General features: G+C 35.8%; 2 long non-coding RNA genes across 2 annotated transcripts; one reads left to right on the plus strand and one right to left on the minus strand.

Moving 5' to 3' along the window:
• Positions 1-11,065: 11,065 nt before the first annotated feature.
• LOC130997153 (uncharacterized) lies at positions 11,066-12,714 on the minus strand. Its single transcript, XR_009092989.1, has 2 exons — positions 11,915-12,714; positions 11,066-11,533 (listed from the first exon to the last, which is right to left on the minus strand). It is a non-coding gene; the product is annotated as an uncharacterized LOC130997153 (long non-coding RNA).
• LOC130997195 (uncharacterized) lies at positions 11,352-14,009 on the plus strand. Its single transcript, XR_009093006.1, has 3 exons — positions 11,352-11,489; positions 11,567-11,650; positions 13,732-14,009. It is a non-coding gene; the product is annotated as an uncharacterized LOC130997195 (long non-coding RNA).
• The last annotated feature ends 471 nt before the right edge of the window (positions 14,010-14,480 follow it).

Consider the following 14,480-nt stretch of genomic DNA (forward strand, 5'->3'; position numbering starts at 1 on the left):
CGGAGTTCTTACCGCGAGCGCGCAGGTCGCCGTGCGAGACCACCACCGGTGCGACGCCTCTTGCGTCCTCACCGTTTCTCGGCCATTCCGGCAGGAGCTCGAAACTCCTCGTCGCCGTTCACAGCCCCGGATCCGCCGCCTCCAGCACGCAAGACCTCCACCATCGCCGGGCTCCAAGACCGAGTTGGCGGGTCTGTTAAAGAGTGCAGCGGACGTCGGCTCGAAGCCACGACGCACCGCGACGCAACCAGCGGCAGGTGGTCGGGCGCTGCTCACCGGCGAGCCCCCGAGCCACCGTCCACGCCTCGTTCATCAAGGTGGTCGGCTTGGATCCGGCGAATGGCCCAGCAAAGATAGCCCAATTTCAGAAAATGGTTTCGAAATTCCTTAATCCCAAATTTCCAAAACTTGCGATTTCAATTTCCAGTTTTTTTTAGATTTCTAAAATCACATACTCTTAACCCATAAACAATTTAGAACACAATAGCAATTGTAAATCGAGCCCCGGGCTCTGATACCACTGTTAGTTATCCTTGACATCATCTAATGATACGCAGCGGAATATACATTCAAGGATTAGATCTAGATTTACAATTGATTCATGTGTAGAGATTACAAACGTACACAACAATAAAATTAACTTACTCGTTGTGTAGTAAACATGCGTCTCGATTCCTGCGAATTGAATCCACCACTAGAGGTATCCACGTGTATGTCAATTCGATGCAGGAACAATTCCCAGTGCATGTTTCAATCTTCGACAGCTAGGAAATCTCCGATTGAAACCATAGTACTCTCTAGGTGTTTTCTCTTCTAATGTTTTTCGTATATTTTCATATTCGATTCGTAAGACCAAGCTCCCTTATTTATAAGCGAAGAAGACAATTCTAAATTGTCTTGTCTTCCTTAGTCAACAATTACGACTAAGGAATTCACACTTGAACTGTCTTACTTAGTATTAGAATATATCAAATATATCCTAATCTAGTCCATAATATCTTTCATTTTTTGATTCATATTAAAGTATTTCAGTTTTTATAATATCTCTGACCTTGAAATATTAATTTTTTGCTTTGCAGTTGTTGTGGAAAAGCTATTAAGATCAACCTCGGTGGGAAAAATCTACTTGCTTATAACGGCAAAAGACAAGGAAGCTGCATTTGATAGATTACAAAGCGAGGTATATAAATACCTCAAATCGATAGATAATAACTAACTATAAATTATTTATCTATTATTTTTTGTTATTTAATTAACTTTGGAGGGAATTAAGCTGCACAAATACTTTCAATATTTCATTTCATTTATATTATCACGCTTACCTAAATAAATAAATATATTTTTATTATTAATTCATATATAAACATGACAAGAATGAGATTCAGTGTACCACACTTTATGTCCCACTTTGTGTCCCACTTTCAATTTTATTTAATTTCTTATATGTATTTTCTTCAATTTCAACTTTATATGCTTTAGTTTAATTTTGTGATTACTAACTAGAGTTTATTCCATCAATCTAGTGTATATAATTATTTTTTATAAATTAATTTCACTTTTATTAGCTAATAATAGGTTGATAAATTTAAAGTCATGGTATATACTTTTTAAAAAATTTAATTTTTTGAAATAAAAATTAAATATAATTTATAGTATTATAAGAAATTTTATTTTTGTAATTTTTTTTAAAAATAATAGTTATAAGTATGGGACACAGTGGCACACGTAAGATTGTGGGACACTGGATCTCATTCCAAACATGTAGGATATATCATATTCCTAGCGAAGTTCAAAATAAATTAAATGGGAGTTAGGAGATGGACTTTGGATATAATATAATCTTCTTTGTAGCTATATTTTTTTTTTGACGAATCTAGTGTATTGGTGGTCGTCGTTTTCCACCAAATAATTCCTGCAGAATTACCAAAATAAATTAGTATGATGATAAGCAGGGTCGATCCCACAGAGAGCAGGTAAAGTCATTCAATTCCCTAAAATCTATAAAATTTGGTGTAGCCACCACGCCTTAAATTTGAGAAGAATTAATTAAAACTAAGAATGCAATAAATCGAATAAAAACTACTCTAGAAATAAATCAATAAAAAGGTAATTCGGCTCAAATAAATCCACACTAATTCAAAGCTCTGATCATCGACGCAAAGATTAATTAATCTCTATCAACCAACCAGTTATAGGATACCGTGAAACGCAACGGACGTACCCCAATTCCTACTTACTGTTTCGATAAACAGCTGGAGACGCCAGACCTGCTTATTTCCCTTATTAAAATATAACCTAGCTGGAGACGCCAGACCTAGATTTAATATTCTAATAGCATTAAGATGAAGGAACCCAATTTAGACCAATTATCCTAGATACGCTAGTAATAATTAATCCACCAATTTATTCTTACTACGAACATGGTAGTTTTATCACTAATCAGCCATATTCCAACAATTACGGATTGGAGGTGCTAATTGACTGTAATCCAATTTAATCTAAGTTGATCAGGCTTAAATAAAATCAGAATTATCTTTAAACCCTAGGAATAAATCGAAATCAATAGGAACCAATTTTATGCTCAATTAGGTCTCACAGAGTCACAGATTAATAAATTAATGCTTCATTATTCTCGCCGAATTAAGAAATTAGCTACTCATACTATTGAAATAAAACACAATGAAATCAAATAAAGCAAACATAATCTAATGAATTAAAATAATCGAGAAGAAAATTAATCTATCTGCAGTGCGAAAACATAAACAAAATTTACGAACTAATAAAGAATAAAAAACAATAAAACAATGCTCCTCTGTTCTCGTCCAATGTCAATTCCCAACCGCCAGAATTATCTAATGCCGTGAAGTCCAAGGTTGTCTTCTCCACTAATTTATCAAATAAATTAGTGGAGAATAAATTATAACCTATCAAATAATTAATGCCGTGAAGAATAAATTATAACCTATCTAATAAATTTATCAAATCTTGGCCCACTAATGGTCGCCACTTTTGATAATTGGGCCAAAGAAATAAAACTAATCAAATTCTAGTCCAATTAATAAGCTTGTCACTTCTCGTCTTTTTCGGGCTCCTTTAGCATAAAAATAAAACTTTATTCTTCTACTTTCTTTCACTCGACTCCATCAACATCGAACTCTTCAATTTCTGCACCAAAAATCACCAACTTGGGTAATATCAAGGAAAAATCAATGGCAAAACGACACGAAAATAGATAACTAAATCACACACATCATGTATCTATGTTGAAACAGCTAGCTAGTGCTAGACAATATAAAATATTTTGTGTAATTATGCATTCTTTAGAATTAATATTAATTTGCACTTTTTTTTAATTCCTATATATTAACTATATACCAATGCACTTTTTGTAGATAATAAGTTCGGACTTGTTCGCAAGCTTGAAAGAAAAATATGGGATATCTTATGTAGATTTTGTAAAGCAGAAGCTAATACCAATAGTGGGAGATATATGCAAACCAAATATGGGAATGGATTCTGAATCTATTGATGCTGTTAGGAAACATGTACACGTTATCATCCATTCTGCAGCTTCCACTGCCTTCAATGAGAGGTTTGCTTCCACTTTTATTTGTCTCAATATAATTAAATTGTTAATCCTAGATACTACAAAAATAAAAAAAAAATCACAAGCTATGGTCGCTCTATACTTTTTTTTTGTTTATTTAAGTTATATATATTGGAATTAATTAGTTTGTATGTATATATTGATGAGTGCCGGTGGATATAGTAGCGAATACGATGATTGCCGCTATTGCAAAGTGTGGAAATACAGATATGACTCATGTGTACCATGTCGCATCTAGTCATTCCAATCCTCTAACATTCTTCCACTTCTTTGAATATTTACATCAATACTTTAAAGAGGCTCCTTTGAATATTGAGAGACCACATATCGCAAAAGTCAAATTTCTCGATAATTTCGACCAATTCTCAAAATTCATAAGAGAGGAAATTTTGGGAGAATGCAGAGTTGGTGAAGATACAAAGAGGATTCGAGAGTGCAATGCCAAAATTGTTTATGTTGAGCAACTTTGTAAGATCTATGAATTTGCCGGATTCTTCAAAGCAAGGTACGGACACATTCATTACTATAATATCTTTTTAGTATATTACTAGTATTTGCATTACGTGCAATATACGATAAACTTTTTTATATTTTAATATTTATATAAAATGAATATCAATTCAACTGTCATATTTATAAATATAATAAAAATAATAATTTTAACTGAATAAATTTTAGCTAAATATTTAAAAAAGTAAAGAAAATTCACAATAATAAAAATTGATATATTATGAAAAGGCAAAAAAATAAACTAACAATAAAAATAAAAATAAAAAAGAATTGAAAAACAGATTTATTCAAAAAAAATGAGGGATGAGAAATAATTTTTTTAATTTTGATCTTTAAATAAATATAATTTTTATATTTTAAATCAAATATTTACATAATAAAATATAGTTTCCTCTTATGGAACAAGCCATTATCAAGTGGGGTTACTTGATAGGAGGGGACTACAATAAGTAAGGAGGTCACAGTGGGGATGACTTATTAGCTTACTTGATTTTTTAGTTTTGATTTTTATGTTTTTCATTTAAATTTAATTGCACAAATTTAAATAACACAATTTACTTCAAATTTAAATTGCATTAATTTTAAAATCCTAAAACTTACACAAAAAAAATTACATAAAACTTAATAATGTTCTTTGGAATTTTAAAATTGCATTAATAATGGTGTAATCATTTTAAAATTCACAACTATATATGATATCATGTAATAATGAAATCGAAACAAAATTCACAACTATATATGGTATCCACGTAAATATTAATTCAAGTGAAAGAACATTATTCAATTTGGACTTGAGACTATGATATACACGTAATTGCATTAATAATGGTATAATCATTTTAAAATTGCATTCAAAATCAGATTTTTTTTTTATAGAGGCGCGTGTTTTACGCGCTTGGAAAAATGGGAGATCGGGCTCACTCGTTCTATCGGGTAAGCCTCAAGTAGGCGAAGGCTGCATTGGGCTACTCGATCGCCACCTTACTCGAGTAGGGGCGATCGAGTAGCCCCAATGTGGGTGCTCTTATTATGGATATGGCTATTAATTTCTATGTTACATAAAATCTTAATTAATTAATTATATTATATACAGGTTTCATACAGGAAATATTGAAAAGTTAATTGAAGAAATGTCAAAAGAAGAGCAACTTATGTTTGAAGTGGACGTGAAGAATATCGATTGGGAAAAGTATTTCAAAGAAATTCACATTCCAGGGCTTATAAAGCATGTAGTTTTATGAGATACGATAAATAAACATGTAATTAGCAGTAGACGGAGAGTTCACGGTTGTTTTATATTTTGTGCAATAAATGTTGTGGTTGACCTTTTAAATTAAATTAAGCTCGATTGAAACTTTTGTTTAAACAAAAAGGGCCTAAGTAATAAGGGTGTAGAGTTTGTTTTAGTTTCGTCTTTTTTCTTTTCATGTTGTGTGTGGTTGACCTTTTTTCTTGTGCTGCATCTCTCGGTTTTGAGTAGCAGGATATGTCATTTCTGCTAAGTTTTTTTTTTTTTTTTTCATTTATAAAATCTAATTTTATATTATCATTGTTGATCAAGAGTTCATTATTCAGTTTGTTAGATATTTTTAAAATAAAATATTTTGTTGACGGAATGAATTCACAATAAAATAAAATAGTTCATTTTTTGCCAAAAAAAGAAAAAGAAAACGCGTAGATGTGGGCCTGGTATAATTTAGCTTCACTTAGTTTTTAGCCCAACTATGAAGCCCATTATACACAGCCCACATTAATAAATACATTTCGTTGAAAATATATTTTCCTATTACAAGTTTACAACAAGAAAATGCGCCAATTGAGTAGCAGGATATGTCACTGCGGGTGGGATTTGGAAAACTACAAATCAGAAACATTATAATTACTACACGGAGATTGTTTTATATTTTGTGTAATTAATAAAATAATGTAGTGGTTGAAATATTAATTATAAGATGTGCGTATATGTGATTCTTGTTCAATTGTTAACCATTCATTGTTTATGTTTTCCTCAAAAAAAAAAAAAAAATCATTGTTTATGTTATTGTGTCGAATTATCTTTGCCCTCTTTTTCATGTATTTTCATTTCGTTGGATCAATTACAAATGGTTTCTCAAATTTATTCATTTCGTCAATCGTCAACATAGGAATATTAAATATAACATAATAGGTTTTCTGTTTCTCTTTTTTAATATTTATTTTAGTTACAATATAGTTATCTTTTATTTTTTAAAATTACAAGATGTATCTATTATATAATCAAATAAGTCACCAGCGCGCAGACGGACTCTACACCAAGTTCAATTGAACCCAAGACCTCTCACAAAATAGAGTCTCTGAGTGCCTCAATTTTACCATTTGAGTTAGATCTCACTAAGCCTAAACCAAGATATTCAGATGCATCATCGCCCCTCCGCACTCCGGAGAAACAAGGGGCAATGTCGAGAAACCGGTTCAATTGGGCTCAGAAGAGTGAGAATCCATCAATTGGACTCCTTCATTTTATTAACCTTTCTTTTACTTTATCTTCTTCGGCTATTGCATGTCACCGAACACTAGTCGCCGATTGATTTTCGGACTTTGACAAGTGAAGAAAAAGAAAAGAAGATGAAGGGTTTATTTGTTGTTGAAGTGGGTGAAGTGAGAATTGAGTTCTCCCGCTCGCTATTAAACGGTAAGTAGACCCCAAAAATTAAAAATTAAAAAAATGAATTTTTTGGATGGAATTAAACGTCCGTTTAGCTATTAGATGATTTTGTTTACTAATCGGTATCTTAAGGAGTTACACGCAACGAACGTTGCCTTAGGGTTGTCTTTGCGCATGGAGTATTTGGTATTTAACCATATTATTAACACTATTTTTTAAGTTTCTTTCTCTCCACTCACAATATAGTCAACTATTTTTGTTAAAATCCATGCAACCTCATTCTAAGAATATTTTTTGTTGACGGGAAAATATATTAAAATTAAGATGAGGATACTTGTTTTTCCACGGCTGATCGAACACTTTTTTCTTTGTTAAGAATGCTTCCAATGGTAGGAACCAGTTCAGCTTTCAAATCGTCACTGCGTCACCGCGTCACATCAGCGATTCAGCATTGAGAATTCATTTACTTTTTCCTATAATATCTATTCCAACAATAAAATTAGACTAATTAGGGCCTGTTTGATATGGGTTTAAAAGCAGGATAAGTTAAATTAGTATGGATTTATGTAGTGTTTGATATTATGTGTTACTAATATGGTCAACTCCAGGTTTATCCCAAGACCCTAACTTATTTTGTGGGATTAACCCACACTAATTATCCCACCTCCCCCATGGGATTAACCCACACTAATTATTCCACCCCCTTCATAGGCTACTAATTTAGGTATTTGATATGTTAATCCAACCTATTTTAATGAATATCAAACACTTTTTGGGATTAATTACCAATGATATCAAACACCCATCTGATATTAGAAATCATGACTAATCCACACTAAATTATCAGGATAATTTATATCCTGATTAATCCAATACTGAAAATCAAACGGGCCCTTAGTGTCTAACTCTTGGAGACTCTCATTATGTTTTTACAATTAATTTTATTTACATTATTTTTTTTATGCTACTTACGTATTTTGATTATAAGTTTAATTTAAAGTTCTATATTTAATAATTTAATATAATAAAATAAAACGACTTTATAGTTATAAATAATACTCCCTTCGTCCATTTCAATTAGTACTTTTACTTTGGGCACGAAGATTAAGAATAAAGGGTTGGGTGGGGACCATTTGTTTAATGTGTGTAGAGAAGGTAAGGACCACATACTATTTTTGAAAATTGCCAATTAAAATAGGGCAAATAAAAAAAATAAATGTGCCAATTAAAGTGGGACGGAGAAAGTAGTTACTTTACTTTACATATTTTATCGCACACACGTCGTGGCGACGTGCTGGGGCCAACTAAAAAGAGCATTTGGGAGCTGGGTGCGAAATTGCACCTTGTTGCGTAATTTCTTTTTTATTCAATGGTATAAGAGCATCTGCAATGGGGTTCCTTGATAGCCTACTTGATAGTGGTTGTGTTATTGAATAGGTAGTGCTGCATTGGGGTTCCTTGATAGCCTACTTGATAATATTAGTTTTGATTTTATGTTTTTCATTTAAATTTTATTGCATAATTTAAATAACATATTTTTGTAATAGTTAATTACGCCATTAAACATAAAATTTAAAATTACCTAAAACATAAAATAAAAATTACATAAAAATTTAAAATTACCTAAAACATAAAATAAAAATTACATAAAAATTTTAAAACACCTAAAACATAAAATAAAATTACATAAAAATTAAAAACAACTAAAACATCATTAAAATCACATAATTAAAAGCCTAGGATAGACCACGACGCCTGAGCACGTCGGCGACCATGGACGCGTGCAATGCACGTTGTGCGTCCGTCATGTGCGTCGTATCCGTGTTCAGGAGCTGCATATCGAGCTCCCTCTCCCTGATATCGTTCCTCCGCTGGTACTGGGCGGTGAATGCCCTCATCTGCTCGTCGGTCCTGTCCAACCTCTCCACTATTGCCGGTGGAGGATCCGAGCTCGTATGCGACGCTGATGCCTTCCCTTTCCCCTTCGCAGCCGCCTTCGCCGCCGCCTTCGCCGCCTTGTTGCCAATGGGCCGGGCAGAAGAGATCTCCTCGCCCGACGCCGAGGTGGTGAAGCCGCCCTCTTCCGTGGTCTTTGTCCTCTTGGAGGCATGCACGTCTCCAACGAGGTACATCGACTTGAACTTGGGATTGTTCCGGAGAATTTTCCACGCGTTCCAGAAATTGAAGGAGGCCCTGTGTGGGCTTCGAGCCCTGAAGAGGATTTGGGCCTTGTCACGAAGCATATCATCCGAATGACCGGAGGGCCAATTGTTGCGCGTCTCCACCCAAACAGCTTCCCAGAGACGCACATCCGCGCTCACCCGGGACCAGTGGCCTTGAAGTTGCTTGATCTTAAGGTCGACGCCGAGGATGGGGTTCACACGTGCGCGGATCCGGCCCCAATACGCCTCTCCTTTTTGATCCGTCCCACGGATGGCGTCGTTGGTCTCCTCCGCCCAAATTTGGACGATGAGATCCGTATGCTCGGGAGCATACGTATGACGGTACCTAGCGGCCTTGTCGTGCTTGATTTTGGTGGCCATTTCCTTCCTCCGGCCGCTTTTCTTTGGTGGAGAGACACTCTGTTGTGCACTCTGTTGATTCCTCCCATATCGGGATGATAATCGGAGGAGAGATCGGGGCACCAATTTGGATCGTAGAAAGGGTTGTGTGGATCCATGACGGAGAAAATTGTTGAAGAGAAATGGAGGAGATGAAAATTAGAGGAGAAGAAGAGGTGTGAAGATGGTGGGGAGAAGTTGGGGTTTTTTAAAGAGGAGAAGAAGAAGAAAAAAAATTGAAAACGGTCGGTCAAAGGAGCGCAAATCGAGGAGGTGCAGTCAAAATTCGAATTTTCAAATTTTTTTTTAATTGGGCGCGTGCATTGCACGCGCCATCCCTTCCACCCTTCGAGCATACTCGAAGACTCGAGTATGCCTCGAGTAGCTCCACGCCGCAACGCCCTCCTCGACGCCACCCCTCTTCTCGAGGAGCCCCTCGAGTACCCGCGTTGCAGGTGCTCTAATATGGCTACAAATTTTTTGAAGCCATCGTTAAAAGGCACCCTAGGATTTGTTGTACGTGTTTAATTAACTATCCTATTTATACAAACTAGTGTATTACCCGTCGAAATTCGACGGGTAAATACTTTATCTTATAATTTATATATTTTACGCTATTTTTATGATAATCAAATATTTTTATATAAATTATTTATATAATTAATTAAATTAGCGATACATTTTAAATTATACTCCCTCCGTCTATGAAAGAACTTCTTAAGAGGGAGTGGCACGGATTTTAAGAAAAAATATTGTTGAATGTATTGAGAGTGGATAAAAGATAGTTGAGTGTATTGGGAGTGGTGAAAAGTGTTATAATTAATATTGAGAGTTGTGAAAAGTGAAAAGTAAGAGTAATTATAAGTGGTGGGGTATAGTCTAAAAATAGGTAGGAAGTTTTTTTGTGGACGTCCCAAAAAGAAAAGATAGGAAGTTCTTTCGTGAACGGAGGGAGTTTTTTTTTTTTGCTCAGGCAAGGAAATTTTTTTTATTGCATCATGGTACCAGAATGATTCCAAAGTTCTACCCCCCGCCCGGTGAGAGCTACCTTCCCGGTGAGCGCTAAGGTGAAAGAGTCGTGGAAACTCTTCCGCCAAAGTTCTACCCCCCGCCCAACAATGATTCTAAAGACTCAGTTGATTACCCTCCCCAATTCTCAAAGCAAGGTTCTCCCTAAGCCATTTGCCCTTCTCCCCCGACTTAACTCCAGGACCCGCTTCCACCACCCCACACCCAAGCCTCTATTACCCCCGACCCAGAAACCTTCTCCATCCCAACTCAACTCCCCTTGGCTTGCCCTAATCACCCTAACCCACAGCAGATTTTTCCCATTTAAAAACCTCCAAATCCATTTAATATATACTCTCTCGTGGACGGAGGGAGTATATATTAATCTCAACAACTTTTAACAATTAAATATCAATTTTTTTGAGATAATAAAAATACTCTTTTATACTCCTATAAGCTTTCATATGAAATTTTATAAAAAGTTGACGGGTAAGAGAAAAAAAGTAGAAAAATATATAAATTTGATATTGTAATACCCCGTATCCTCGAGCTAAGTTTAGAATAATTTTGAACTTAGATTTAAGATGATTCACGCCGGATTGAGAAAAAGAATTTATTTTTAATTCCAACAAAAGTGATTTACAAAAACATTTGTAAATTTAGTTATTAAATTTATATGCATTGCATATTTATTTAATTTAGCATTCAAGCATTTTTCACGACCTTTTAATTAGCAAGATTCGAAAGGAATTCCTTTTATAAATGCACCAAGGATTTAATTACATTCCCATTACAATTTTACTACATCTATTATTCCTACATTATACAATAAAGAAAGTTACATTGGCAGTCATTTATACATAGACATACACACACATTTGTAAGATACAAGTACACCAAATACCAACACCTCTCCATCACCTACGACACCCTCCCTGCAGCCTTATTTCATTCACACCAAAAGCCATACTCATAGTACAATAGGTTGTCAACTCAGCCACACTACAATATAGCTTCCTCCATGCTTTAGTCATAAAAGAGATAGCTGCCAATCTTCCTCCTTTAATGATTCAAGGCAGCAACTCACTTCACCATTTTACACTAACTCCACGAGAAGAGCAAGTAGGAGAACTCCATTCATTTTCTACCATTATTCAAGGTAAATCCTAGCTTCAATCTTCCCCATTCTCTTCATGTTTCACCCTGCATTTGTTGAAGAATACAAATGTATTTCAGAAGAATCCTCATCAGCCATCGTCCCCATCAAAAGCAAGCAAACAACTCAAGAGTCAAGCCAACAAGAACAGATCATTTCAAAAGGTTTCACCTTGAACAACTATGCCTATTTCATTCTACATAGTATTCGCACCGATCATCGCTATGCTACGCATTCAATGCATTATAGATATATGTATGTACATAATCATTTTCATCATATTGCACATATGAGATATATATATGATTTGAAGAAAACCTATTGTTTTCGTTCTAAGCAAGAGCTAGAGTTTTCAAGAAAGGATTTTGTATAAGTTTACTTTCAAATCTTGGGCTACTGTGTCGAGTAGGGTAAGGAAGAGAGTTTACCTTGCTGTGGATTAGAGTCGAGAAATAGAGAGAGATAGGCTGAACTCGGCTGGGATTTTTCAGAGGGAGGCCAGGGCGCGGCGGCCCTGCCGCTGTCGCTCGGCCACGGACGGAGAGAGAGAAGATGGAGGGGAGAGCGGTCATGGTTTGGGGTCTGGGTTCTGAAACGGCACGGTGGCTTACCGATGTCGATTCGCCGGAGGGAGATGGCGGCCGGGGCCTGTGTGCACCGCCGTCTGTGCTTGTGTGCGTTGCGTGTCTGATCACGCGAGAAAAATGGGGGAAGGGGGGGCGTTACAGGGGCGCCGGGTTCGGTGAGTGAAGGGAGAGCCGAGGGTGGCGCGGCTTGTCGCCGCTGCTCCTCCGGCGGATTTCACCCAAGGAAGAAGAGTGGGGTGGGCGGATCTTTCAACTGAGAGAGAGAGAGTGGCGAGAGGTTACGGGAGAAAGAAGATAGAGAAGGGTTGGGGTGTTTGGGCCTATGTTTTTAATTTTCAGTTGGGCTTGAGTTGGGCCGGGTTATTTCTTAATTTTGGGCCGAGTCAGTTGGGCCGATTTTCTTTTATCAGTTGGGCCTCTGATTATTTTAAATCATGGGCTGCCCAAGTATTTATTTATTTGGATTTGTGCAGATTTTATTTAAAGGAGCTACACTATTATAATTAATTAGACTTATTAAGTTTAATTAATTATTTTCAAAGAGTAAATTTTTATAATAATATTAAATTATTATTATAAGCATATTTTAAGTAATTACTTATTATATGTCAAGCATGACATGAATTTGCATTATATTTTTGCAATAAAAGTATTTATGATTTAATTGGTTTTATTTATATTTTCAATTACAAAAGAAAGATGAGTAAGAATATTGTTGGTGTTCTTAACTCAAGAGAACTGTTTTCAATTATTTATTCATTTAATTTTGAAAACCCGGCTAAGTGAATCATAGAATATTAAGCACTTCACCGTGACTTGAGTTTAGATCTAAGAGACCTATTAAGAATAGATTTCTTGTAGGCTTTGAGCATCAGGAGGATTAGCACTGCTATTCTGATTCAGAGATAACGTTAAACGACAGGCATTGCCTATACAAGTGGGCTTATTTTCCAAATGTATGATTGAGCTAATGAGCTTAAATGTTTCATGAAATACAAACTGTTTATCCAATAAATATTTTTGTGCACTCTACCATGTTTAAGGCTCGCGCAGTTAATCAATTGAGGTTCTCTTATGACCTAATACGTTGTTTGAGAATTGTGTACACTTGTTAGTTGACTCGGTGGGTTGATCTCCATCGGGCTCTAACCAGAGGCGTTATAAGGGTGCTCGGCTGGATGTGTTCCGGAGCATGAGAAATAAGAGGCCTGCCTGGGTAGCATCCCGAGGTCAAAGTAAACTTGACTGGGTTACGCCCTCAGTCCAAGTCAGCGGGAGACAGAAATCCGTCGGTGGCTAAAAGGTCCGGGATCACAGCGAGTAACAGAATAGATTGTGACAACTGCGCGCAATCAAAGATATATATATATATATATACCTCAGTCCAAGTCAGCGGGAGACAGAGATCCGTCGGTGGCTAAAAGGTCCGGGATCACAGCGAGTAACAGAATAGATTGTGACAACTGCGCGCAATCAAATATATATATATATATATATGAAATGTTTTAACATGCATAGAAGTTATTTCTCTTTAAAACCTTCTATGTCATGTCAGTAAGATTGGATAAACTGCTCTTATAGATTGTGAAATGTTTTAAAAGTTGCAGCCCACTAAGTACATTAGTACTTAGCCCAAAAATACTTTCAAATGTTTTCAGGTTAATGGCGGGTGATGACGGGGCGGAGCTGAGGCTAGAGTTCAACTCCTTATTTTGATTTCCGCTACAGAACTAGCCAGTATCTGTCTTTTGTTCCTTAACTTAAGACCTATTATATTGTGACGCTAAACAATATCTTTTGTTGAGCCTAGACTACTGATTCTCAAGTATTTCGATCAGTTAATGTTGGTTAACTGAAGCATGACACTAAACTTGTGATCCTGAAGTTATTATGTTTGTTGATTGATTCGTATCACTTGAATACCTGTCTTTCTTCATCCAAAGGGGCTAAGCCCGATTGTTATCCCTTTCATTCGGATTTCGCAAGGGTTTTTCCCTTGTTCATATTAAATGATGAGTCGTACCCCAGTTATAGTTATTGTTTCAAGAATTGGGGTGTGACAGATATAGGTACGATGAAGGATTTATTTGTTGCCTTTTTTTAGAGGGATTTTGGTGGACGTCGCCAACCACCAAAATAATTCCTGCGGAATTACCAAAATAAATTAATACAATGGCAAGCAGGGTCGATCCCACAGAGAGCAGTTCAAAATCATTCAAATCCCTAAATCTATAAAAACGGTGATGCCACCACGCCTTAACTTTAAGAGGAGTTAATTAAACTAAGAATGCAGAATTAAATCAAATAAAATACGCTTGAAGTAAATCAATAAAAGGATAATTCGGCTCAAATAAATCCATTCTAATTCAACTCTGATCCTCGACGCAATAATTAATTAATCCCTATC

This window comes from Salvia miltiorrhiza, chromosome 1 (genome assembly GCF_028751815.1).
Source record: "Salvia miltiorrhiza cultivar Shanhuang (shh) chromosome 1, IMPLAD_Smil_shh, whole genome shotgun sequence".
Classification (NCBI taxonomy): domain Eukaryota; kingdom Viridiplantae; phylum Streptophyta; class Magnoliopsida; order Lamiales; family Lamiaceae; genus Salvia; species Salvia miltiorrhiza.